Here is a 24,958-nt window from a genome sequence, read left to right on the forward strand (position 1 = left end):
TTGGCAAGAAATTGTTGTCTAGCTCCCAGATTACAGATTTCCCCTTGTTTTCTTCTGAAGGTCTTATAGTTTAATGTTTGCATTTAAGTTTATGATCTTTTTTGACTAATTTTTGTGTATGGTGTGAATTACGAATTACAACTCTTTAAAATTCATAATAAAGTCCAATTGTTTCAGCGTCATTGGTTGAAGACACCATTCTTTCTCCACTGACTTGACTGTAAAGTTATTGGAATTAGCTCCTCTAGGTTGTTTGCATTCCACATGAATTTTTGAATCAGCTTGTTAATTTCTACAGAAATGCCTGCTGGAGTTTTGATTCAGATTGTTTGGAATCTGTAGGTCAGTGTAGAGAGGACTGACACCTTAGCGATACTGAAGTTTTTGATCTATGAGGGTAGTATATGTCCCCATTTATGTAGGTCTCCTTTAATTTTCTCTCAGCAATATTTTCTAGTTTTCAGTGTATAGGTATTTTATATTTTTTCACAGATTTATTTCAAAGTAATTTTTGTTTTCTGATTCTATTGTAAATGTGATTTCTTAAAAAGTTTAAATTTCTTATTGTTAGTTAATGTGTAGAAATACAACTGATTTTATATAACTTACATTCAGCAACATGGGTAAGCTCCCCTATTTGTTCTCATGACTATTTTTTTTTTTGAGATTCTATAGGATTTTTACATAGACAATCATGTTTTCTGTGAATAAAGAATGTTTTCCCTTTTCAGTCTAGACACACTTTATTTCTTTGTCTTGCTTTATTGTACAGGTTAGAAATTCTAGTACAAAGTTGGATACGAGTGGTGAAAATGGGTATCTTTGCCTTGTTCCTGATCTTATTGGGAAGCCATACAGTCTTTAACCATAAACTGACATTTTTATTACATTTAAGAATTATGTTTGGCCTTGCACGGTGGTTCATGCCTGTAATCCCAGTACTTTGGGAGGCCGAGGAGGGTGGATCACAAGGACAAGAGTTCGAAACCAGCCTGGCCATTATGGTGAAACCCCGTCTCTACTAAAAACACAAAAAAATTAGCCAGGCGTGGAGGCAGGTGCCTGTAATCCCAGCTACTCTGGAGGCTGAGGCAGTAGAATTGCTTGAACCCAGGAGGCGGAGGTTGCAGTGAGCTAAGACTGCACCACAGCACTCCAGTCTGGGTGACAGAGCAAGACTCTGTCTCAAAAAAAAGAAAAAAGAATTATGTTGCCATCTGAAAAAAAAAAAGAATTATGTTGGATATACTTTTTAAAAATAAATACCCTTTATCAGGTTAAGAAAGTTTTCTTTTATTTCTAATTTAATGGGAGTTTTATCAATAACAATGGATTTTTTCAAATTCTTTTTCTAAATCTATAGACATAGTAATATGTTTTTTCTGTGAATTATTTTATTATTTTGTTATAATGAATTATATTGATAGATTTTCAATGTTAAAACAGCCTTGTACTCTTGAAATAAACCATACTTGGTCATGATATATTTATGTACTTTTGGACTTGATTTGCTGAAATTTTGTTCATAATTTTAAATCTATACTTGTCTGAAATATTGGTCTGTATTTTCTTTAAGTGTAAGACCTTTGTCTAGTTTTGAGATCAAATTAATGCTGGCCTCATAGAATAGTTAGGAAGTCTCCCTCCCTCTTTAATTTTATTGAAAAATTTGTGTATAGTTGGTATTATTTCTTTCTTAAATATTTGGTAGCCTTTGTATGAAGATTTTGAACTGTAATTCATGCTTTCAAATAGATATAGGACTATACAAGGTTGCATAATTTTTCTTTAGTGAATTTTGGTAGTTCTCATTTCTTAACAGATTTGGCCATTTCATCCAAGTTATCACATTCATTATTATTTATTTTTTAGAGCCAAACCTGACTCTAACTAATACAAAATTTGATTTCTGGCATTGTAAATGGCTTGTCACTACTTTTAGCCACAAATTGATTACAAGATATGAACAATACATTGGACAAGATAAGGAATGGATGACTCAACCCTACAATAGCATTTTAAAGTAAAAGCGGACTCAAGGGAACTTGATATAGTTATTCAAGTGGTGCATAACTAGTTAGGCCAAGGTGAGAGCCAGTTTGAGAAGCTTGGTTTTATTTGTTGGTGCTGCTTTGTTTTGCCATTTTGTCTCTAAACTGCTTCTAGGTATCTCAGAAGCTCCGCCTCCTAGACTGTGTGTACTGTGTCCTGTACCGTGGGAAACCAGTTAACCTAGAGGCAGAAGTTCCTCATGTTTATAGGTTTGAGGTCTGTTTCATAACATTGTAGGCAGATGACCTTTATCACAGCACAGACATTCTGCGAAAATAGGACATTGTCATTTTAAAAACTTGTCTTCCTCAGGAAAGGGAAAGGCCATGTTTTCCCCCAGTCTCCCCTTGTGCAAGCCTGGGTCATCCACTCAAGTCAATGGGGTCACCTAACAGTTCCTGGTTCACACAGAGTCAGGTGGTGGTTGGATGCAGGGTTCTGCCCCTCATGCTCAAGGCTTTATTCTAAAGGCTCCTCTGCATTTCAAAAGTTCCTGTAACAGTATTTAATGTCACTGAAATTACTGTTGGTTACAGCTGGAAAATTCTGGGGAAAAATATACTTGGGAAAAGAAGGGTTTTAAGTCACTGAGCACCTGCACAAGTTGGATTGGAGCCCCTAAAGATTCTGGAAACACTCATTTAAGAATTGACTTGATGTGATTCATTGCAGGTGAACAGATACAGCATCATTTATTTTAATGTAGAAATAGTATTAATGAGCCCAAAGCCCCTGATGCAGCTGGGGCCAGAGTGTGCCCTGTTTCTGACAAGACATGGTGGTTGCATGGGTGCAGGGTGGCTGGCACCCCTCCTCAGGTGCGCTTTTTGTGGTTCTGAAGTCAGCGATGTGGGAGGGCTCTCTTAACAGTCTATACAATCTGATCTTCCTGATATCATCACCTCCTCCCCAGGGAGCATCTATATTTTGGCCAAACATTAGGAACTTAATATTTAATGTTAAAAGAGAAACCGTTTAGAAAGTCTAGGAACATCTCATGTGCCTCGTGGCAATTATGAGATCCCTGGGCCCCCCTTAAACAAAGAGCTTTGTTCTTTTAAAGCAATTACCAGAAGTAAAAAAGCAATAATGCCAGTAAAACTTTTAAAGGCACATGTGCAGGAAGACAATCGGAGTTCAGGCTATCTGTGGATAGCTGGTGATCTAGCCATGACACAGGAAGATACTGTCTTCTGGTGGGTGAAATCTTAGTGTCCCTATAGCCATTGCTCCTGCAAACCCTGTCTGTGGTCGGCGGAGACATTAGCATTTAGTTGACACTTTTACCTTGGTTGGATGGAAGGTATTACATTACTACGAAGCATCATTGCATCTTGACGTATTGTCTACTAGGTTGCCAGCATCTTCAATAGCAAGCTATAGTTAGGTTAGTCAAGTGATTCAGTCAGCAAAAATGGTGAGGTGGACAGACGCCATGCATGGCTCACGCCTGTAATCCTAGCACTTTGGGAGGCCAAGGTAAGAGAATGACTTGAGGCCAGGAGCTCAAGACCAGTCTGGGCAACATAGGGAGACCCCGTTTCTGCAAAAAAGTCAAAAAATTAGCTGGGTATGGTGGTGTACACCTGCAGTTCCAGCTACTCAGGAGGCTGAGGTGCCAGGATCCAGTCAGCCTAGGAGTTTGAGGCTGCAGTGAGCTGTGACTGCCCTACTGCATTCCAGCTTGGGCAACAGAGTGAGATCTTATCTCAAAAAAGAAAAAAACATAGTGAAGCATCATGAAAGAATTTTGCTTGTGAGCTGCCCTTTGATGGTTTGACGGCTGTCCCCCGAGGATCATCAGACAACCTAGATCACTGATAATACGAGGCAAGGGAAGTAGTAGTACTGTCTTCTAAAATAGGAACAGCTGGTTTTGACTTGGGACCAGACATGAGGAGACAAGCCTAGGTCTGGGGAACAGGCTGTGGGAAGAGTGCTCCTGGGAGCTGGGGAATCAGCCTCAGATGTGCAATAAGCAGCTTCTCTTTATCGTCAGGCAGTGGGTGTCTTCAAATGAGAGGACCCGGAGCGGCAGGTTTTTGTACCACTGAAGCCTGTGACAAAGGTTAATTAACACTCTCTGCCCCCAATCCCACCTCTAGGTAACAGCCATGTGTGTGTTCTTTGGCACTTCTTGGCTCAGAGGTCATTTTTATTTTTTTTAAATGGGAATGTAACATATAGGCTGGGCGCGGTGGCTCATGCCTGTAGGTCAAAAGATGGAGACCATCCTGGCCAACATGGTGAAACTCTGTCTCTACTAAATACAAAGATTAGTGAGTGTGGCGGTGTGTGCCTGTAATCCCAGCTACTTGGGAGGCTGAGGCAGAAGAATTGCTTGAACCCCGGGGGGTGGAGGTTGCAGTGAGCCGTGCCATTGCACTCCATCCTGGGTGAAACAGTGAGACTCTGTCTCAAAAAAAAAGGAATGTAATATATAATATGTATTTGTATACTTGGTATGCATGTTTATTTATCATTATATCTATATATACTGATACTCTCGCTTTCACTAGACAGATTCCTAAGAATGAACCGAAGGTTCATTTATATATATGTGTGTGTGTGTGTGTGTGTGTGTGTAAATTTTTTTCTTTTTTTTGCTGCACATCATATTCTAACCAACAGCTTAAGAGCACAAACCGTGGTCTCTTGACAGTAATTGTGCAAGCTGTATGGCTTTTAACAGAGTTTTAATCAGTATTTATTTTCTTATTCCGCTTTTCCTCATTTCACATTATCTTATGTATCCTTGTTTACATATCTTCCTAACCTTCATATTTACCACTTTTTAATAACTTTCTATTCTTTCTTTGATAGAATGGCTCAGCGCAGGCTGATGATCCCTCAGCTGTTGGTTTTTTTTTTTTTTTTTTTTTTTTTGAGATGGAGTCCAGCTCTGTCACCCAGGCTGGAATGCAGTGGCACGATTTCGGCTCACTGCAACCTCCACCTCCTGGGTCCAGGTGATTCTCCTGCCTCAGTCTCCTGAGTAGATGGGACTATAGGCACATGCCAACATGATCGGCTAATTTGTTGTATTTTTAGTAGAGATGGGGTTTCACTGTATTAGCCAGGATGGTCTTGATCTCCTGACCTCATGATTTGCCTGCCTTGGCCTCCCAAAGTGCTGGGATTACAGGTGTGAACCACCGCGCCCAGCCCAGCTGTTGGGTTTAATGGGTGAGGAGGGGAAGGGTCCTTGGGAAACAAGCCTCACTTATTGATTTCTCTTCAACCTGTGAGCAGGTGCAATGGCTGGATTTACTGAAATGATAGAGAAAAAACTTCGCCATGCAACTGTTTAACACAAAGTACTTGAGCATACTCTAGGTTCTCTGAGCAGGAGATCATGAAACATTTGGAGTATTTTTACTAATAGAAAAAAGTACAAGTCTTCCAATATGTAAACGCAATTGAATTGATTAGAAATTCTAGAAAAGATTAATGAATTCTTATCTTCCAGTTATCCCATCTACAGCACATTTGAGTCTGTTTGCTGTTCTGACATCTTCCATAGTGTTTCTTTGTTTTTAAATTTTATAAGAATTTAGAAAAAGACTGGTTATTGAGCTACTGAGTGCTTCAAAGTGCTTCATTCAAAGTAAGTATCTGGCTTGCAATATGGAATCACTCTATTGTTTTTCCTTCTATTGTCAGATCACTTGGTCATTTTGGAAAAGCTGCAATGATACCAGAAAAAATTATTTGCTTGGTAGCTTTTGTTTGCTTCTTAGAACATCTGTTATCAAGCTGAGTTCATCATTCCTGGAGAGCAACTAAAACCCCAATCAAATGTGACTTCACTGCCCCTATCATGGAAGACGATGGAGTTGGATTGGAATGTTGAGTGTTTGCTTTTGGTTTCTGAGGTCTATTTTCCAAACCAACATGGTGAAAATAGAGTTGTACACTTTACTTTTCCAGAAAGCACTGGGTATATATGATACCCAATTGGTTTAAGAACCTCATGTTTCAGGAGGCAGCTCAGTTATCTCCCTGTAATAACAGCCAATTCCACAAATGAGTTGTTTGATATGTGGGGCTTGCAGGCCTCCTGGTTTGGGGGTGGAAACAAGAAAACCAAATTAGGGTTGGCCTGGAAACACAGCTACCCCTGAACACTCAGTTGTTTCTGATCACACGGGCTTGGCTTTGGAGACTGGGTTATAGCCTAGAGAGGACACGAGTTACATCCTTGATGCTACGCAATGGAAGGACATGAAGGCCTGGTTGTAGCCTTCTAAAAATGAAGGCTCATTAGTCATGGGACTCTAAAAATGAAGAACAACATCATGGAAAATATTGTGACTTAAGAGAGTGTCTAAGAGGCAAAAAAAGTGATTATTTTCAAAGCAATGTAGACGAGATGTTACTTAGGAAGGTGTTAGATTGAAGTAACACTCGGCCCCTTTGGAAAATCATAGGAATACCAATACAAAATGGAAAGGGACTGAAGAATTTGCTTCCTGTCGAGTCAACATTAACTTTGGAATTAGGTACATCTGACTGCACTAATAATGGTTTTCCAACTCACTGTCAGTGTTTATTAAAATGTAGATTCCTAAGTTCTTGCCCAGATCTAGTGAATCAGGATCTCTGGAGGAGGTTCCTAGGTATCTTAATCTTTAGTGAGCTTTCCAGGTGATTTTTATACACAGCTAAAGCTTTTAAGAGCTTACTATGCACCAGACACTGTTTTGAGTGCTCTCTAGGCATTATCTCACTTAGAATGTAAAGTGATGATATGAGCTCAGTATTCTCATCTGCGTTTTATAGGCAAAGAAGCCAAGGCATAGAGTGGCCATTGGACTTGCCCACAGTCACTCGGGGGTGATGGAGCAGGGATGTGAACACACGCAACGTGTCTTTAGAGTCCACACTCCCAAGTACCACGTGCCTGCTCAGCTTTTTATACTCTTTGTACTCTGGGAACTGCTAAACAAATTAATTAACTTCTCTGGATGTCTATTTCCTCATTGGTAAAATGGATACAAACAAATTTAAAAGTGTAAAACCTGTAATATTAAATCTTGATAATGAGGAGACATCCCCAACCCTACTTTCTTAGGCTATGAAGAACATCTATTTGATGCAATGTTCTATATTTGTTGTTTGCATTTATGGACAAACTTCAAATATGGGAATGATAGTAATAATGAATTAAAAAAAGATTTTTGTATACCATGCTTTTTTAGCTGTCCACTGTGTTGAGCGATTTCACTGTGGTTAGATCTGGATCCCTTACAATCTTTGAAAATATCTGTTTTCTTCATTTGATTTTTCTATATTTTAAAACTTTTAGCCTGATAAAGAAAAGATACCCTCTTCTTGGGGTCAAAAATTTAAAGGTCAACCAGTTTAAATGCAAGTATTTGTATAAGCAATAGTAAATATACCATCCCTTTGTCTATAGTGAAGAACTTTTGACCCGTGACCTGCTCACCTTTGGAAAATACATGAATGCCACCAGACCTCTCTTTGTGGCCCTGGCAAAGATAGCTTGCCAGGAACCTTTTCAGAGGATAAAGAGAATCACTGTTTTAAAATTAATTTTTTTTTTTTTTAAGGTGACAAATCTATCCTTTTAAATTTGAGAGCAGGAACTTAATTCAACAGTACACTTACACATTTATTGCCTGTTGCTAAGGCTAAAATATGACGAGGTGACCTTTTATTAGTCATTTGGCCAAAAAAAATGGAATCTCTGTCAAGACTTTGCTTTTTCCAGCTACACAGGGTGATTCATGTGAGGTTGAAAGCAAGTAGCATTGGGCAGGACTGCCCTGGGTCACAGCTATAGCTGTAGCTTACTTCCACTTGTCCATTCCCATGAGGCATTTGAACGATGTGAATTGATGAAATCCATAAACAGATTTTTGTTCAGGGTTTCAGTACCTTCTCTAGAAAAATGTTTCTTGCATGACTCAAGTAGGCGGAGTAAGCTGCCCTCTTGTCTATCTCTAGGAGGCAAGTTGTCTCTTCTAGAAGATAAGTAATGAATGAAATAGGTGAAGTCAGGCTAGTTGAGGACCAGGCAGGGGAAAAGAGGGAATCTACTTGACTGATAACTCAAGAACACGCTATCCCTCACCCTGCATAAAAAGGGTGAAATCATTGACTGATATTTAGTCAGTGAATATTTATCAAGTGCCTGCTATATGTCAGGCCCTGGCTACACACCGTGATTTGTACAGAAAACAATAAAACCTGAAATGGTTCCTAAGCCCCAGGAAGTGGAGCCTAGGAACATACAGTCACATACTCACAGAGCAAGTGCAGAAGCCCAGCAGTGGCCAGTGCTGCCGGGAGAGGCCGAGAGCTGGGAAGCACGGTGAAGGGCTGAGCTGGACAGGACACTCACGAAAGCCTTTCTGGAGGGGGTCATGTTTCAGCTGAGTAGAAGGAAAATGTCTTCAGGGCCCAGTGGAGGTGGTGGAGGTGGGGAGAGGAATGGGGTGTCTGACGAGTTGAAAGCACTGGGTGTCACTGGTGCTTGGACATTCTGGGGTGGGGGGGTCAGGTACAGATGGAGTGAATGACTTAGGCAGTGGAAGACCATGAAGAGCCTGTAGGCTTTATACCCAGAGTTGGGGTAAGCTGCGGAAGGGTTTTAGGCAGAGGGTGATATAATCAGATTTGCATTTTGTAAAGAACTTTCTGTCCACTATGTGAATAACAAATGCAGATGGACAGATCAGGTGTATGGAGACAAGTTGAGAGGTTACAGCGTGGGCAGACATGGTTTCCAGGATGAGGGTGATGGTGAGATGGAGACAGGAACACCTAGGAAGGAAAATCTCCCTTGACTGAGAGAGGGACCATTTACACACAGTGAGAGAAAGACAAAGACTGGATTGACTGCCAGCGTTTAAGCATCTCCAAATGGTTGGATGGTGGTTTTACTCACTCAGAGAAAGACTATTGGAAGCAGACTAAGGTTGTTATTGTTGGAAATGTTATGAATTTAGAAGCAAATAACATTGAAGCGTGTCTTTCTGATAGCCCGATACAGACAGCTAGAAAGACATTCATCTAGCTATATAGCTCTGGATCACAGAAGAGCAATCAAGATTGGACAAAGGAATCTGGGAGTCTCTGTATGGCCATGATATTGATAGAGTGTGAAAGGAATGAACTATAAATGAACTTTGAGAAATTGCAACATTTAGTGACTGGGTGGAGGAGGATGAGCCAGCAATGAAGATGCAGGAGGAAAACCAAGAGAATACAGTTTCCTGGAAACCAAAGAAGGTAGCATTTCAAGTATAGAGAATAATAGTCAGTGGTGCCAAAAGCTACCGATAGTCCAGTAAGATGAGGAGGGAACAGATGCCATTGGATTTAGCAACACGGAGAGTCTCAGTAACTTCAGAAAGATTAACTTCAGAAATTAATGTGAAATCCAAGGGCAGGGACACATTTTACCCAATGCAGAATATAACAGTAGTTTTCAGGCACTAATCATAAGATTAAAGCACAGTTACATACTGACCTCTGGCTGGCTGATTTCAGAGATATGCCATATGGATATTTCTGGAAAGGTTTGTAGCTTTCTGGACAAACAGGTGGGGAAGAAAGTAGCAAGTTTACATGTGGGGGAAAAGAAAAGTAGTCAGAAGCCCTGAGTGTTAGTCTTTGCAGCCAAACCTCAAAAGCAGACTAGCTGATCTGAGGTGCAGCTCTTGCATTTCTAAAGCTATGGGGCTAGGATATAGTTGCCAGAATCTATAAAAGTGCTAGTGCTGTGTGTTCTGCCTTGTGAAGGCAGAAAGGTGCAAGTGGGAGCCTCGTCCATTCTATTGCCAGCTGTATTAGTCTGTTCTCACGCTGCTATATACCCAAGATTGGGTAATTTATAAAGGAAAGAGGTTTCATGGATTCACAGTTCCATATGACTGGAGAGGCCTCACAGTCATAGTGGAAGGTAAGGGGAAAACAAAGGCACATCTTATATGGTCGCAGGCAAGAGAGCTTGTGCAGGGAACACAATTTATAAAACCGTCAGATCTTGTGAGACTTATTCACTACTGAAAGAACAATATCGGGGAAACCACCCCCATGATTCAATTGTCTCCCCCTGGTCCCCCTTGACTCATGGGGATTTGTAGTAACAATTCAATGTGAGATTTGGGTGGGGACACAGCCAAACCATATCACCAGCTCTGCATTATACTGGGGGTAACTCTGCTTGTTTTTTTTTTTTTCTCAATTGGGAATGAGGCTGTTCTAGTTATTTTTTTTCCTGAGGTCATTTACAGTTTTCAAATTGTAATAATTATGTTCATCAAGGTGAACATCTAATTTTGCCTAATCAATTAAGCTAATTTGGCATTTTCTGTCCTGTCTTCATTATTGGATGAGCTAATTTTTGTACTTTTTTAAAAATCACAGTATTTTGTTTCCTCACTTGCCTTTTAATCCTCTGTGCATGTGGCAGTGAGCTGTGGCTCTCCCTCACAGGGTGAGGTCATGTTTGCTCGCCTGTGGCCTTCTCTGTGTAATCATGGTCTCTGTATAACACTAAGGCCCCAATTTTCAGGAAAAAACACAGATGGGAATGGATGATTCCCTGGTTTCATAAAACCTCTAAGGAACATTAGATAATGCTCATTGATAGAAGTAAAACTCAATTATCCTCTGTGCCAGTAGTTTTTATGTCTCATAAGAGATTCTCCTGGAGGGATCACTGGGTATTTTAAAGATGTTTGGAAACAACACGTTGATGGAATTGTCTTCAATGGAAAGTCACTAAATGTTTGCTGATGACTTTTGGTGGATCTATCAAAATCAATTAACTCTACCATTGTTGCATTTTGTGTTCATTTACAAAAAAGTATTGAAGGGGACAAATTTTACATCAAAAGGGCAAATACTCCTGAATACTGAAAACTCTGAATTCTAGAAGAATAGAAATTTTGAAAATTGTTCCTCAATGGGAGAAATAATTAGAAAGGAAATTTTCATTACTTTGTATTTTTCCGTGGGAGTGGAATAATGAGAAATATAGTGATTTAAGCTGACTCAGAGTATGATGAAAGAAACATTAAATTTCTTCTGAGTCTCACTCAGAAGGGAGTATTTAATGAAAAATTATATTGAAATCTGAGGATGCTATGGAAGCTGTTAAAAGTTTTCATACTGGAATATGTATAACACATATTTTGCACAGGAAAAATGTAATATTACATTTTTTGATATGATATTTACGATATAAAATGTAATAGGACACAACCACAACTTGAATGTTTAAGAGAAATTAAATGAGATTACGGCTGTAAAGTTTTCAGCACAGTGCCTGGTGCACTGTGCATGTAGATGGCAGCCGGTGTTACAAGCCTCTCTCTTCCCTCCAGCACTCTTCACTAGAGCAATGCTGGTGACACATCTGCATGTCATGGGAACCTTTGGGAATCTTATGCAAGCCAAGTGTCTTTTCTCAAGACAAGCTGTATACTCACAAAGGCCAGGTACATTTATCCAAACTGACTGGCTCAGTTTGGGACATTAACCAATAGTGGCTGAGCATGAGATGCAGTTTGTTCACAAGGTGCTTCAGCCGTTCTGTGGTGAGGTTGCATATTGAGTAGTTATCGGTTGACACATTTGACATTTTTTCAATGTCATAAAAGATTCTTGATAACTTCAGGAAGATTGACTTCAGAAATTAATGTTAAATCCAAGGGCAGTGACACATTTTACCCAATTTTTTCAATGTTTTACATTGAAAAAATGTCCAACGTGTCAACTGGTAAAAACAAAGGGGATGTGTCATAAGACTCAGTAAAACAAAGGGGTTGTATCATAAGAGGGAGAAGGGAAAGATGTGGATGGAGAATAGGGCAGAGACAGAGCAGCTGCATTGTGGGAATAATGGCATCAGTGGAGAGGAAGTCCTGGGCATCTGCTGATGAAGGGTGCTCATGTTCCAGTAAGATGAGAGGCCATGAGCTGTGCGGTGCTCAGACAGTACAGAGCCTATTTCATTTCTCCACTAGGCCTGGCTGTGTAGCTTCAGAGATGTCCACTGAGTTTTCTTTCTTCATGATCATAAACCTCCAACACCTAAGGCTGTACTTCTCAAAATTTCCAATTTAAGTGCTCCACAGTCTGATAGCTCAGATGGGGAGCCTTGGAGCTCTGGAGATCCAGGCTGGAGCTTTAGGCAGCAAGTATGAGATTTCCTTCACTTTTACTTAGGATCTGAAAAGTGTACCTTATTTTCATACTTCAGTCTATAATAAGTTTACTCAATGGGGGAAGATTTATCATCCAGAAAACAGATCCAGTAAGAAAATGTGCTGCTATCTGAGTACCACATTCAGATAATTGATTTGAGCAACCTGACATGTCTCTGTTCTTTACAAACTAAATGGCCAGAGAACAAGACGACCTTATTTTTTCCCAGAAAGTGGTGAGGGTCATTTGCAGTCTCTTGTAAAGATTGAAAGTGGGTCTGTAAGCCAAGCTACAAGCTTCCCTTATGCAGCTGGTCCTGGGATCCTAATTAGTATTTATCATTTTCTTTCTTACTGCCCATTCAAGATTCTTCACCACTAACCAACATTTCAGCTGGTGGGTGATTTGACCGATGGCGTAATCCAGGCCTTTAGCCCTGAGGGGTCTGAACTCTTAGTCGCCTTGCTTTTATAGGTGTGTGATTGAAGGCATTACTATTTACAGCTGGCACCTAGCATGAAGTACCTTGTGGGGCTGTAGGCAACACTGCAGCTGTGGAGATGCGTAAACTACATGGCAGCTCTCTGTGGACAGTAGTGGTTCAGAGTCCTTGATATTTTGCTCTTTTCATGTAATGTTTCTTAGGTGCATTTCCAAGTAGCAATAGAATTCACACATGAAGCAGTTCATTTTTAGCTTCTCTACTTCTCTATAGTGTTTTAAGTATGCTAATATGCTACAATTTCTTTAGTGAGTATTCAACTACAAGATATTTATCTCCATAGGATTTTTTGACTCACAGCTTTTGGAATTCAGCGTACTTGGGTAATACTTCTCTGTGGTCTTTCCAGTTGAATATTTGAAAATACAGTGAAAATAATTACATCTCAGACAAAAAAAATCTACTTGATGTTATATCAGTTTATAAAAAAGAGAATGTAGAAACAAAATTTCAAAATGAGAGGTTTTAGTAATCATCTAAAGTTATTTCACAGATTAGAAAATAATTCCAAGGATTTAATGTTGTGCTTTACCATAATCATAAGTTGTGCAAACATATTGATAAAAACCATTAATATATGTTAAATGCCATGCTAAACATTTTATTGGTATTACCTTAAATAATAATCATCTGTGGTTATCCACAATTTATAGATGAGAAAATATATCCAATCAGTAGTAGAGCTGGGACTCAAAAGTGAGACTGTGGAGACAGCAAAAGCCATCTCACAAGGCCAGAGAGAAGAGATCAGGTCAGCTTCAAAGTGAAGGCATTAAAAGATGTGTAGGAACACCCTTGGGTGTAAGATGGGCCCCAACCATCTGCATTTATGCTGAACTTACTGAAATGTCAAACATTAAATCCCTTTAAAAACTGTCCTCAGCTAAGTCCAAGAACAAGAACTGGATTTCACCAAATAGTCTGTATGTTTTCAGCCCTCCAATTCTTACAGAAGCATTTTGAAAGCACTTTCACTCCAAAACAAGTTAAAAGGATTGCTTTAATCAGCAACTCAACAGTTTAAACTACATGCTGGCTTAATAAAATATTTAGATCCCAGTTGGATATTATTTATCTATTGAAATATTTTCCACAAGGATATCATTTTTGTGAGATAGATTAGGAAATAGATTAAGATAAAACATCTGAGAGATGGGCTCATTCATGGATAGAATTTGTTGGATTCCCTTTGGAGCTGTTGTGGGATAATGAGGAGGAATGGAAACATGCATTCACATAACAATCATTTACTGATTTATCAAGAAAGAATTCAGCTGGTGCCATGTGGCAGACATGCTGTTAGTTGCGGTGCCTGCAGATAGTGCAAAGTACTGTCTTCTTAGTAAAGTGCAGATGGTTTTAAAATGTCACTAAGGAGGTATTTCCATAGTTCGTCTGTAGAAGCAGGGTTTTTATAAGTTTCCTATTCTGTACTATTATTCTTTAATAGTTATAACAATTATGTAAAGGGACTAGGGATGTCATCTTACAGTTTTAGAATGTTAGATATGGAAGTACATCACGGACACCTTCATTCCACAGATAGGGAACTGAGGCCAGGAAGCACAGTGACCCAGAAAAGTTTGCAGAACAATTTAGAGGCACAGGCAGGAGTGAAACCAAACCTCCTTATTTCTACCTTGTCCTTATTTTATTACACTACTGAAAATAAGTCATAAATGTTTATCTTCAAGGGTAAAATCAACTGTAACCCATTCTAGTAATATAATAAGTTATGGATATATATATTCTAGTAATATAATAAGTTATGAGCAAAGCTCATAACTCTCCAAATGATCTCAATAGGTTGAGCATGCAATGCCAAGAAGGTCTTCATTATAAACTCAATAGTTCATTAAATCCAATACCTGCTTTGTATTTTTTAAATGAAAAAGTATAACAATTGATGATTCAGTTAATTTGATAAATGTTCACTATAAACAATAAATTCCTACAAATTTTATAAGTTTTGGGGGTGCATTTTGCGGCTATCTGGAGCAACAAATAATTATTCTGTTTTAGATTATATATTGTATATATAACAAATATGTGCCAAATTATGTATAACATCTGGTCGGCCCTCCATACTTGTGGGTTTTACATTCACAGATTCAACCGTGGATCAAAAATATTTGGAAAAAAAGGGATGATTATATCTGTACTGAACATGTACAGACTTGTTTCCTTGTCATTATTCTCTCAACAATACAGTATAACAACTCTTTGCTAACATTCACGTGGCATTAGGTATTTTAGGTAATCTAGAAATGATAGGGCACAAGTCCTAAAGAAAGACTACCAGATAAGCCAATAAAGTGATAGTAAAGATAATAAAGAACTGATAATTGTAAGATCGCTGCCACCAATAATCCCTCAATGACTGAAACTTGAACATAAACTTGTAATATGAATGGTTCTTCCAAAGAATCTCACAGACTCTAATTTGGCAGTGATGAGTAAACCTGTAGGATTTTGAGGCAAAGGCTTTAAAATGAAGAATAAAGTGAATATTAAAGAGAACACAGGCTATTTGTGGTCTTCTGAATTAGTACATGGGAGGATGTGCACAGGTTATATGCAAATACTACACCACTTTATATCAGAGACTTGAGCATCCATAGCTTTTGGTATTTGAAGGGGGTCTTGGAACAAATCACCCATCAATAACAAGAGGCAGCTATATGTGTCGAATCTTGGTCACCTACAAATTTGGATGTCTTTCCTTCTTCTAATGGGAAATTACACTATTTCCCACTGAGGCTGAGGAACAACACCTGTCAGAGGTGAGAAGATCGGGTTGGGCCAGGAAGTATTAATATTTGAATCTTGATGGATTGCAACAGTGGCTTCAGCCAATTCTGGGAGGTGCTCAGGGGCTGGGTTGGCTCTTCAGAGTTGTCCAGCCTTGAGACAAGTGGCCCAGGCCTCTAAACGTCCCCAGCCCCTGTCTAGTCATTGGAAAGGGGATGCCTCTGGATATGGAACACAAGTTTGGGTGAGATGGCTCTTGTTAGCTGAGGTCAGTTCTTGGAGGAGGATTCAGCTGCTGACAGTCCAGCAGCTGGAAGGGTGAAAGGCGCAGCCCTAAAATAGCATATGGACAGCCATGGAGAGAATCGGAGTTGGTCTAGGACCTGTCCGCTGCTCTATAAAATAATCTTTAAAAAATGAGTGACCGAAATAGCATTGAGAAAATGAGACTTGAGGCAATTGGTAAGTAGTTGTTATTATACTTAAAATAGTTAATAAGGCTGAAGTTAGAGAGATGAGTTATAATTTGGACATGTCTCATTTTTACATTTTCTGACAAAGCAATCCAGATTCTTTTGCTGGAAGGGAGATGTTTAAATGGCATTAGGCCCTTCCATGATAGTCTGGAGCTGTGGTTGGGAAGCCCAAACAGGCAACGACTGCAGATCAATTGCTGCATTGAAAAAAATTGTATTCAATATTAACTTCTTAGGCAGGACTTTGGAAACTGGCCCAGTTCTCTACTGACTTACCAAATACCTGGAAAATGAGACTTAAAAACAATAATGTAAATCAAAGGGTTAGGGCTGGGAGGACAGCTACAGGTTCTTGAAGATAAAGCTTTTCCTGTGCAGTTTGGTATCACAGCCTGATGAGCAATGTGTTTGGGAGGTTAATCCTGCTTGAGAGTAGGATAGAGAAATTAGGAAAGAAATTAAGAGTTCTGAAGGGAATATTTTTAGATTTAGGAAGGTAAATAATTCAAAATGTCGACTCTGAAAATTAAAAAAATCTCAAAAGTTTTATGTTCATCGTTATGGAAATAGTGTTTATCTTCTATCCAAGTCACAATCACAAGATATTATTAGAGATATTTGTGACACATTAGAATAGTCTTGGGCTCCAGGATGTTGAAGGTCAGAAAACTGTATCATAGCTTTGATCATTGAGAGAAAAGAGGGTATTTGGCCTGGACTCCTTCTAACTAGAGAGCTGATCATGGCCTTTGAATATGAAATTCTGACATGCACAAAAGAAAATAAACTTATTTACATTGTGTTGCTCCAGAGAAAAGAACAGGAAGTAATGAGGAGACACAGGGAGAGAGATTTTGATTCAACCTAAGAAAGCACCTTCTGACATTAGGATCAGAAAGTCCTGGGGAAGTGGCTCCCCTTCCACTGGAAATCCTCATGCAGAGGCAGGTGAATTTCTGCAGGGATGCTGAGGAGGTGTTTTCCAAACTGAATGGGACAGCAGGCCATATATCTGCTAAAGGCCTTCCTTATCCTGGGATTTTATTACTCTGGGACCTCAGAGACGAATTTTTCAGCCTGGTTCCTTTTTGTTTTCAGTCATCACCACCATGACCATGACTAGGTTGGTGTGTAAAGGGGGCTCTTGTTCGACATGGCCTCCTCCCTTGCATCTCTGATGTCGGTGCAGCCCAGAGAAGAGGGCAGGGCCTTGTAGTAGAAGAGTATGAATTTGGAATCAGGCAGTCTTATGTTTAAATTCTAGCTGTTACGTTGCCTCATGTAAGTCATGTCACTTTTCTAACCAATTTATCTGCATAACACTTAAATTAAGTAATACTTAAGTAATGATACTTAAGTTAGGTGACAGGAATTATTTGAGAGTGCCTAGCTTCCAGCAGGTGTCCATAAATATAAATTTCTCTTTTTCCAGTACTCTGCATGTTTCTCTTCTGATTGTAGTTATTACGTGATCATACATAATGTTCAACAACTAAGCTCCCTTCTGGTACTTCCTTCTGCCAAAACTGAGGCTCAGAGATTCACTGTGGCTCAAAAAAGTCAGGAAGGAAAATAGAGAGGCCAAGAGGCAAAGCACAGCCTGGCCTGGTATTTCTTACTTTCTTTAGAACCCAGCACATCACCTTTCCTACTAAATCGCCTGCCTTAGTCCTTACTTCTCTTTATAACATCATCATCGTCCACATCATCTGGCCCCTGGTCTCATCTATCTTGGGCAGGTGGCTGAAAAGTCGAGCCAGTGTCCCTGGGAGATATTACCAGGCTTCCTGCAGGGAAGACACGAGCATGGATGACTGGAAGAGCCAAGAACAGGATGGAGTATGGTGCAAGGAATGGGGGCAGGTTGAACATCCCCATCACACTGTGAAGTCCCCTGAGATGGGACCTCCATCCCTGTTGCCTCTCCAAGTACCCTGCACATGCCTGATGTTGGCAGGATAGATGGATATGGAAATCTGTCACTTTAGTAGAGTTCAGGAAATGCTCTTCTAAGAATTTAAAAGAGATAACAAAACCCTGATATGACATTTTAAATGAGAGAGAAAAATGTAAATACTTACAAGGAAATCAATACAGTTTCTCTGTGATTATATTGTTAAAAATAAGAGACTCTTTTCATGATGTGCTCAGCTTTTGTTTGTGTAAATCTGAATCTATGACCTGTGTCACTATGAGGGAAGACCCTTTTACTGGTTCTATGTGCTGATGCCCTGGATATCCCAGGGTCTGCTACTGATAGCTGAGACCTGCAAGCCTCTCTGGATGGTTGCCGTGGGGAAGAGAGCTGCCTCCATTATTTCTCACTTCTCATTGTGACATCATTGTCTACCTCATCTGCCTCTGGTCCCTTCTGCAGGCTCAGACATCTTAGGCAGATGGCTGAAAAATGGAGTCAGTGTCCCCAGGAGACAGGGAAGTCCCTCCGCATTGAAGGGACCTGGGTTCTTTGAATCCTCTCCTATAGTCCTGGGGCAATAACTGACTGCCTCATGTGTAAAAAAGAAAAAAACAAAAACCCCTGCATTCATGCCTCAAGACCGAGCAGACTCCGTGATACAGTTTATTCCCCAGAGGCCCCATGGGATTAGGCTGAAGCCCACGTGCATCGGAGACCACGTCCTTTTTCACTTTTCTTCCCCCTTTCCCAAGATGGCCCCCACCAACCCCTACAGGTTTCTTGTGAGCTCACTCCATTAATATATATCTTGCACAAACATCCCCTTCTCAGGTTCTGCTCCAGGGAACTGTACCCAAGACACTGCCACCATCTATCTCTCAATGCCACATACCTGTCATCCCACACAGCAAAAGGAATCCCACCTAATAGGATAAAAGCACAACTGCAGACACACTTACTGCCCCTGCAACGAGGAGACAAATTAAAAGTCTCATCTGGAGAGGACTTCTTGAAGTCACTGTTCTTGGAGCCTGTTACCTCTGGGTGAGATCATTTTCCCCCTATTTCTGTTTTAATTTTTTACATTTTCAAAATGAGAAAAACAATGGGTGCAATGGCTCACATCTGTAATCCTAGCACTTTGAGAAGCTGAGGTGGGAGGATCACTTTAGACCAGGAGTTTGAGACCAGCCTGGGCAATATAGTGAGACCTTATCTCCACTAAAAAAGAAAAAATTAACTGAGGATGGTGGCATGCACCTGTAGTCACAGTTACTCTGGAGGCTGAGGTGAGAGGGTCTTTTAAACTCAGGAATTTAAGGCTGAAGTGAGCTATGATTGTGCCACTGCACCTCAGCCTGGGTGATGGAATGAGATCCTGTCTCAAAAAAATAAAATTAAATTAATAGGCCTGGCCCAGTGGCTCACACCTGTATTCCCAGCAGTTTGGGAGGCCGAGGCACGTGGATCACCCAAGGTCAGGGGTTCGAGACCAGCCTGGCCAACATGGTGAAACACAGTCTCTACTAAAAATGGAAAAATTAGCTGGGCATGGTGACAGGTGCCTGTAGTCCCAGCTACTCAGTAGGCTGAGGCTGGAGAATCACTTGAATCCAGGAGGCGGAGGTTGCAGTGAGCTGAGATAGCTCCATTGCACTCTGGCCTAGGCGACAAGAGTGAAACTCCATCTCAAAAAAAAAAATTAATAAAGGAGGAAGGTTGAACAAATCACCAAGATCATGTCACATGTTGCTTGAAGCTGGAGGTTTCTACAGGGACGATGAAGTACATGAAAGGACTGACGACTCTCATAAATGTTAATTTGCTGATTAATCTATTTGGTAACAAAGTAAATTACCTGGCCAGCCAGAAGGGCTGTCACAGACTCTGCCCTCTGGTAGAATTTTGCTTGGCCACTGTTCTTCCAGAGCATCTGGGAGGTTTTCTCTGTGGAGGTGGGACAGGGAGGTGTTAGTCGCTCTCAGCTATTATCAACATTGTTTATACGTATGCTTAAACATTTCAGGGGGCTGTTAGTTTGAGGGATTTTTCTTGCACGACCATTCATGTAAAACCATGGTCAGATGTCTGCCAGTTTCATTTTTGAGAACTGTATCTGTCAGGAATATTGTTGACACATCTTTGTGACTCTCCTGGCTGGCTACACTCCCAGGGCTAAGCCATACCTGTGAGTATTCTGACTTTTAGAGGAAATTCTGGAGCTCCACCTATTTTCGTGATTTTTTTCCTTAATGACCTCAGAGCATGAGCAGGATATTACGGATTGGAGTATTGGCATGGATTTCAGGGTATATTTCTTCTCAAATATGCTTTGGAGTCTTGACAAAATGTTGCATCACAGCCAATTGAATATTTCAAGGGTAGGCATCATTTTTACTTGGTGATGGAGAAGGTGCATTCTGAAAGGCTTGCTAACAGTTCTGGCTCCTCCTATGTATCCTCATTCCATTTGCTGGTAATCTTCAGTTTTTGAATCAGTTCACAATCTCGATTTTCTCTCTCTCTATCTCTCACACACACACAAACACACACACACACACAGCCCTGTGGCCACAACAGTTTGGCCAAACTAATAGTGGATGCTGTGCTCTGGCCCTCTGTGTCTGTGGGCTGTCCTCTATTCTCTCTTCTGTTGACTTCCACTGAGCAGCGTGGACTGAGGCTTGCCATGTCTCTTACCTTTACTAAAAGCCATAAAAAATCAATAACTCAATCCGATATTCTGGCATTTAAAATGATGAATTCCTCTAAAATCTCACTATCTGATGAAGTAAGACGTCAGATTCCAAAGAAACAAGACATACTGCCATTGTCAAATGTGCATTGTGGCTCTCTATTCCAGGACAATAACTTCCTGCTGGTCCCAATCCACTTTTTCTCTGCAACCCCATTTTGAATACCAATTTTTATATTAGTTTCAGTGGTTTGACAGCAAGTGATAGAAATCCTCACACCGTGGTAGAAATCTTCAACATCTAGAGAAGACTAAAATAGAATACAGTAGGATCTCCTGGAATTTTAGGGTAAGAGTGAACTTAAGCCTCTGTTCCATGTTGCGTTGCTGGGAAACCAACTCCAAAACGTAGTGGCATAGAACGACCATTTTATATGCTCCTGAATACTGTGGTTGAGGAATTCAGGCAGGACATGACAGGGATGGCATGGTTTGCCTGTGCTCCACAAAGTCTGGGCCTCTGCTGGAGGACTCAGAGCCTGGGGATATGCAAGGCACCTGGGAACTAGAGTCCTGGAGATGTTATCATCTCTGTGTGTGTTGTGGCTGATGCTGGTTATCAGCAGACCCTCATTTGGGGCTGTCACTGGAACATCTACATGACCTCTTCATGTGGCTTGGGCCTCCTCACAACATGGTGGTCTAAGATGGTCAGACTCTTCATAGAGTGGTGCAGAACTCCAAAGGCAAATGCCTCAGCTGAGAAGGCAGAAGCTGACTTGCCTTTTGTGACCTAGCTTTAGCATCACACACTGGGGTCTGTTGGGGGGAAATAGGGGAGGGACAGCGGGAGGTGGGGAGCTGGGGAGAGATAGCATGGGGAGAAATGCCAGATATAGGTGAAGGGGAGGAAGGCAGCAAATCATGCTTCCATGTGTGTACCTATGCAACAATCTTGCATATTCTTCACATGTACCCCAAAACCTAAAATGTAATTAAAAAAAAGAAGTCACACAGCATTAATTCTGCTGCATTCTCTTGGTTACAAGCGAGTCACAAGCCCAACCAGACTCAAAAGGAGGTGAACTGGACTCTACCTCTTAATGGGAAAATGAATGGCAAGGTCTTAGAAGAGCATAGGGAATGGGAGATGATACTGGTTTAGCCATCTTTGGAAAACACAATCTAGAGCTTCTCCATGATATAAAAATCAGCATTTGGAAAACCATCAGGTACACGAACAGTTTCTTTACACCTATTTCATACTTCTTTCCATTTGTATTATGAGTTGCTTTTCAGGTCACCTGTGGGATAGAGGAGAAGATGATTCTATGATCTTCAATATTATGCTTTTAAAATTGGGACTGCAATCCCTCATAAGTTTTTTTGGGGAAATTAGTGAGATATTCTAGATAAACAAGCCTATTATACACTAAATTAAGGTTGTACAGCTCTAATTACAAACTACCAAGAATTACAATCTAATTTTTTCATATGGGATCTGGTGTCCTCCCTAGTTCAGACAGGTGTGCTGGGACCAGGGTCATGGGCCCAAGCACGAGCTCAGGAGCTCTCTTTAAACCAGGTGGACACTCCATAAGGGCCTGCCACATTTCTTTTGTGTTGCTTTGCTTCCCCAGCTTATTTTAAAACTGTGTTGTCAGATGCAGAATTTCTATTCTCCCATTAAAAGTATGTACCCTCTTAGAATTCCCCAAATGCCCTTTGCAATTAGCAAAACCTGTGTAAATAGTTAATGAAACTCATCAGACTCACAGTAGAGATGGCAATGCTGCTTTGGCATAATACTTTGTGGGTATCAATTTATTCTTCTTTCTTATATCATTTTTGTTTGAGGCAGGCCTAGGATAAATCTTGAGGTTGGCAAACTTGCCTCAGTTTTCTTTGCATGATTACTTTCATTATCCATGCCAGACATGGTGTGTGTGAGTATGCATGCATGTACACACACACACACACACACACACAAACAGAAACACACATACACACACACACCCCTAGGGATTCAGTGCCCAGGGTCTTAGACTTCATCCTTTCCTGAAAGTCATAATGGCCATGTTTTGGCCTGCTCTACCTGGGCAGTGTTCATCATCTCTTGAACTTGCTTTGATAAACAAATTCTAACCTTGTTCCAAGTGGGTTATAATATCAAAAAGGACATCAGAGACATTCTATTGTTGATAGCCGTGATCTGGTAGCGTATAAATTCTTAAGAGGGCAGAGACTTTAGTTTGTTTTATTATTTGCTGTATCAATAGCATTTGGAACAGTGCCCAGCATTATAGTGCCTGCTCAATGAGTACTTGTTCCATGTGAAATACACAGGTTCATGTGCTGTCCCTCAAAGGGATATTTGCAGTTTTATGCTCAGGGTTAAAAACTTAAAAGAATGAAAGACTGCCAGTCATAAGCTTTAAGATAAGAGACATTTCTGGGGGAGATGTAGCTCACAGTGTCCCTTAAGTAACAATTATGGAGCTATCTTCACCTATTAATGCTTTTGCACATGCTAAACCCACTTTCTCCATTCATATTCTTGGTACTATCTGCTCAAATTTAGCAAGAGAAGGTGGGTTTTGGGATTTGGTGATTAGTGCAATTTGTGGACCAGTGACTCACCTAGTACTTGTTTGCATGACTTGAGTCTTGGATTTTGCCTGAACTATGACATGGAATAGTTTTTCTGTCAAGGGTGGCCTAGAATTTGTTCCCCATTTGGTCACCTTGACTTTCCTTTTCTTCTTTATTGGAGACAGAATTAGAAGCAGAAACTAAGGGATGTGTTTTTATATGACTTTGTAAGGCTTTGGATATAGAAAATGTAAATTTTGGGCTTAGGTAACAAAGTTTTGTACAGAATTGAGCAGAAGGGAATTGAGTTCATTTCTACTGAAACCTTGCATTGCTCTGGCCCACACTGCATGGTCCCTTTGGAGATCAGATTTCTGCCTTTGTGGCTCAGTACTGAACTAATGGGGCATCACCAAGCCCCAAAGCTTTGCTGGCAACAGTTTCTGAGACAAGGACTAGCATAACCCATGGCTCCTTCAGGACAACGGATGTTTGAATTTTTAGGTATATACTTCGACTATACAAATAAAAAGTCAGAAAGAGGTTTGCAGAGTTGCTAATTATCAATAAAATTATCCAAGAAGAATTCTGAGTTTCCTGCTAACATTTATTATTTTATTCCCACTTCCATTGTCAAATTAATTTTTTGTGACCACTAGCATCTTTATAGCATCGATTTCCAGTATTTTTTTTTCCCATAAAGCACTGGTCTCATACTATACTCCCTAAAAACAATTCTGCTGTTGAATAGGTTTTTGGGGTGTGCCTCATACTATATTACTCTCTTGGACATTTTCAATGCTCACTAGCACATTAAATATTAAAGAAATATCTAGTAAGGAAATACTGGTCTTTGTTAACCTACAATGTCTAAAACTTACCTTCATATGACTTCATATGACTTCATATGACCATATGAAGTCTTCAACTGCATTTTTCCCTCCAAGGAATCTTTAATATGGAAAACTAACAGACACAGACCACTATTAGAAAAACTCTGTACTAGAGAAGTCATTAGTTTATCTACTTTAAATGCAAGTTTTCTTTCTAGGCTTAGAAGAATTTCTAAGGAAATGCTTTTCTTACGGACACTCGCTGTTTCTGTTATGATCTATAGAGTCACTGCTGTGGATGGATTAGGCACTGTGCCAGATTTTTACATATGTCTTCTTGAATGCTCACAATATTCTAACTAGGAGTGTATGAAAATAGCTATTTCACCAATGAGGAAATTGAGCATGGTGAAGGTTAATTAATTTGCCAAAAGTCCAAGTAAATCCATATCTGTCTGTCTATACACTTTTGACAATGCAAAATTGCCTTTCAAATAATGCACTTTTTTGCAACCTGGGTCACCCCCAGATGGTCAACTAATGGATACGCATAGGTCCTTTTTTATTGCTTAAGATGAATAACTTTTTCTTGTCATCATTCCTTATATAGTTCCTTGTTTAGTGCTGCTTGCATATGCAGTAGTACTGTGAGCAAGGAGGCAATGGTAGTGATGGATTATGCATAAGATCCTTAAATAATGGATTACAAATAGGACACTAAGAGATTATGTGTTTAGTTGCTGATGTAAGCATGAGAAAGGTGGATAATGTTGGATCAGGAAAGGAGAGGAACTAACAAATGCTGCTTTCTGTGAAAGTGCTGAGCAGTGAATCTGACAAAATGACCTCTTCAGTTCTCTTGACTGCTTCGTTCTCACTTCTCCCCACTCTAGCCTGAAATTCACATTTCCAGTTATCTGAGAGTGCCTGAAAGTCATTCTTAGAGTTCCCATTGTG

At 40.2% G+C, this 24,958-nt stretch overlaps 1 long non-coding RNA gene across 1 annotated transcript; it reads right to left on the bottom strand.

The window, feature by feature from the left end:
• Positions 1–2,093: 2,093 nt before the first annotated feature.
• On the bottom strand, positions 2,094–20,093 carry LOC105729379 (uncharacterized). Its single transcript, XR_010343595.1, has 4 exons — positions 20,068–20,093; positions 19,740–19,828; positions 2,441–2,545; positions 2,094–2,319 (listed from the first exon to the last, which is right to left on the bottom strand). It is a non-coding gene; the product is annotated as an uncharacterized LOC105729379 (long non-coding RNA).
• Between the last annotated feature and the right edge of the window lie 4,865 nt (positions 20,094–24,958).

This window comes from Aotus nancymaae, unplaced genomic scaffold (genome assembly GCF_030222135.1).
Source record: "Aotus nancymaae isolate 86718 unplaced genomic scaffold, 86718_ANA_hifiasm-v0.15.2.pri h1tg000020l, whole genome shotgun sequence".
Lineage (NCBI taxonomy): Eukaryota > Metazoa > Chordata > Mammalia > Primates > Aotidae > Aotus > Aotus nancymaae.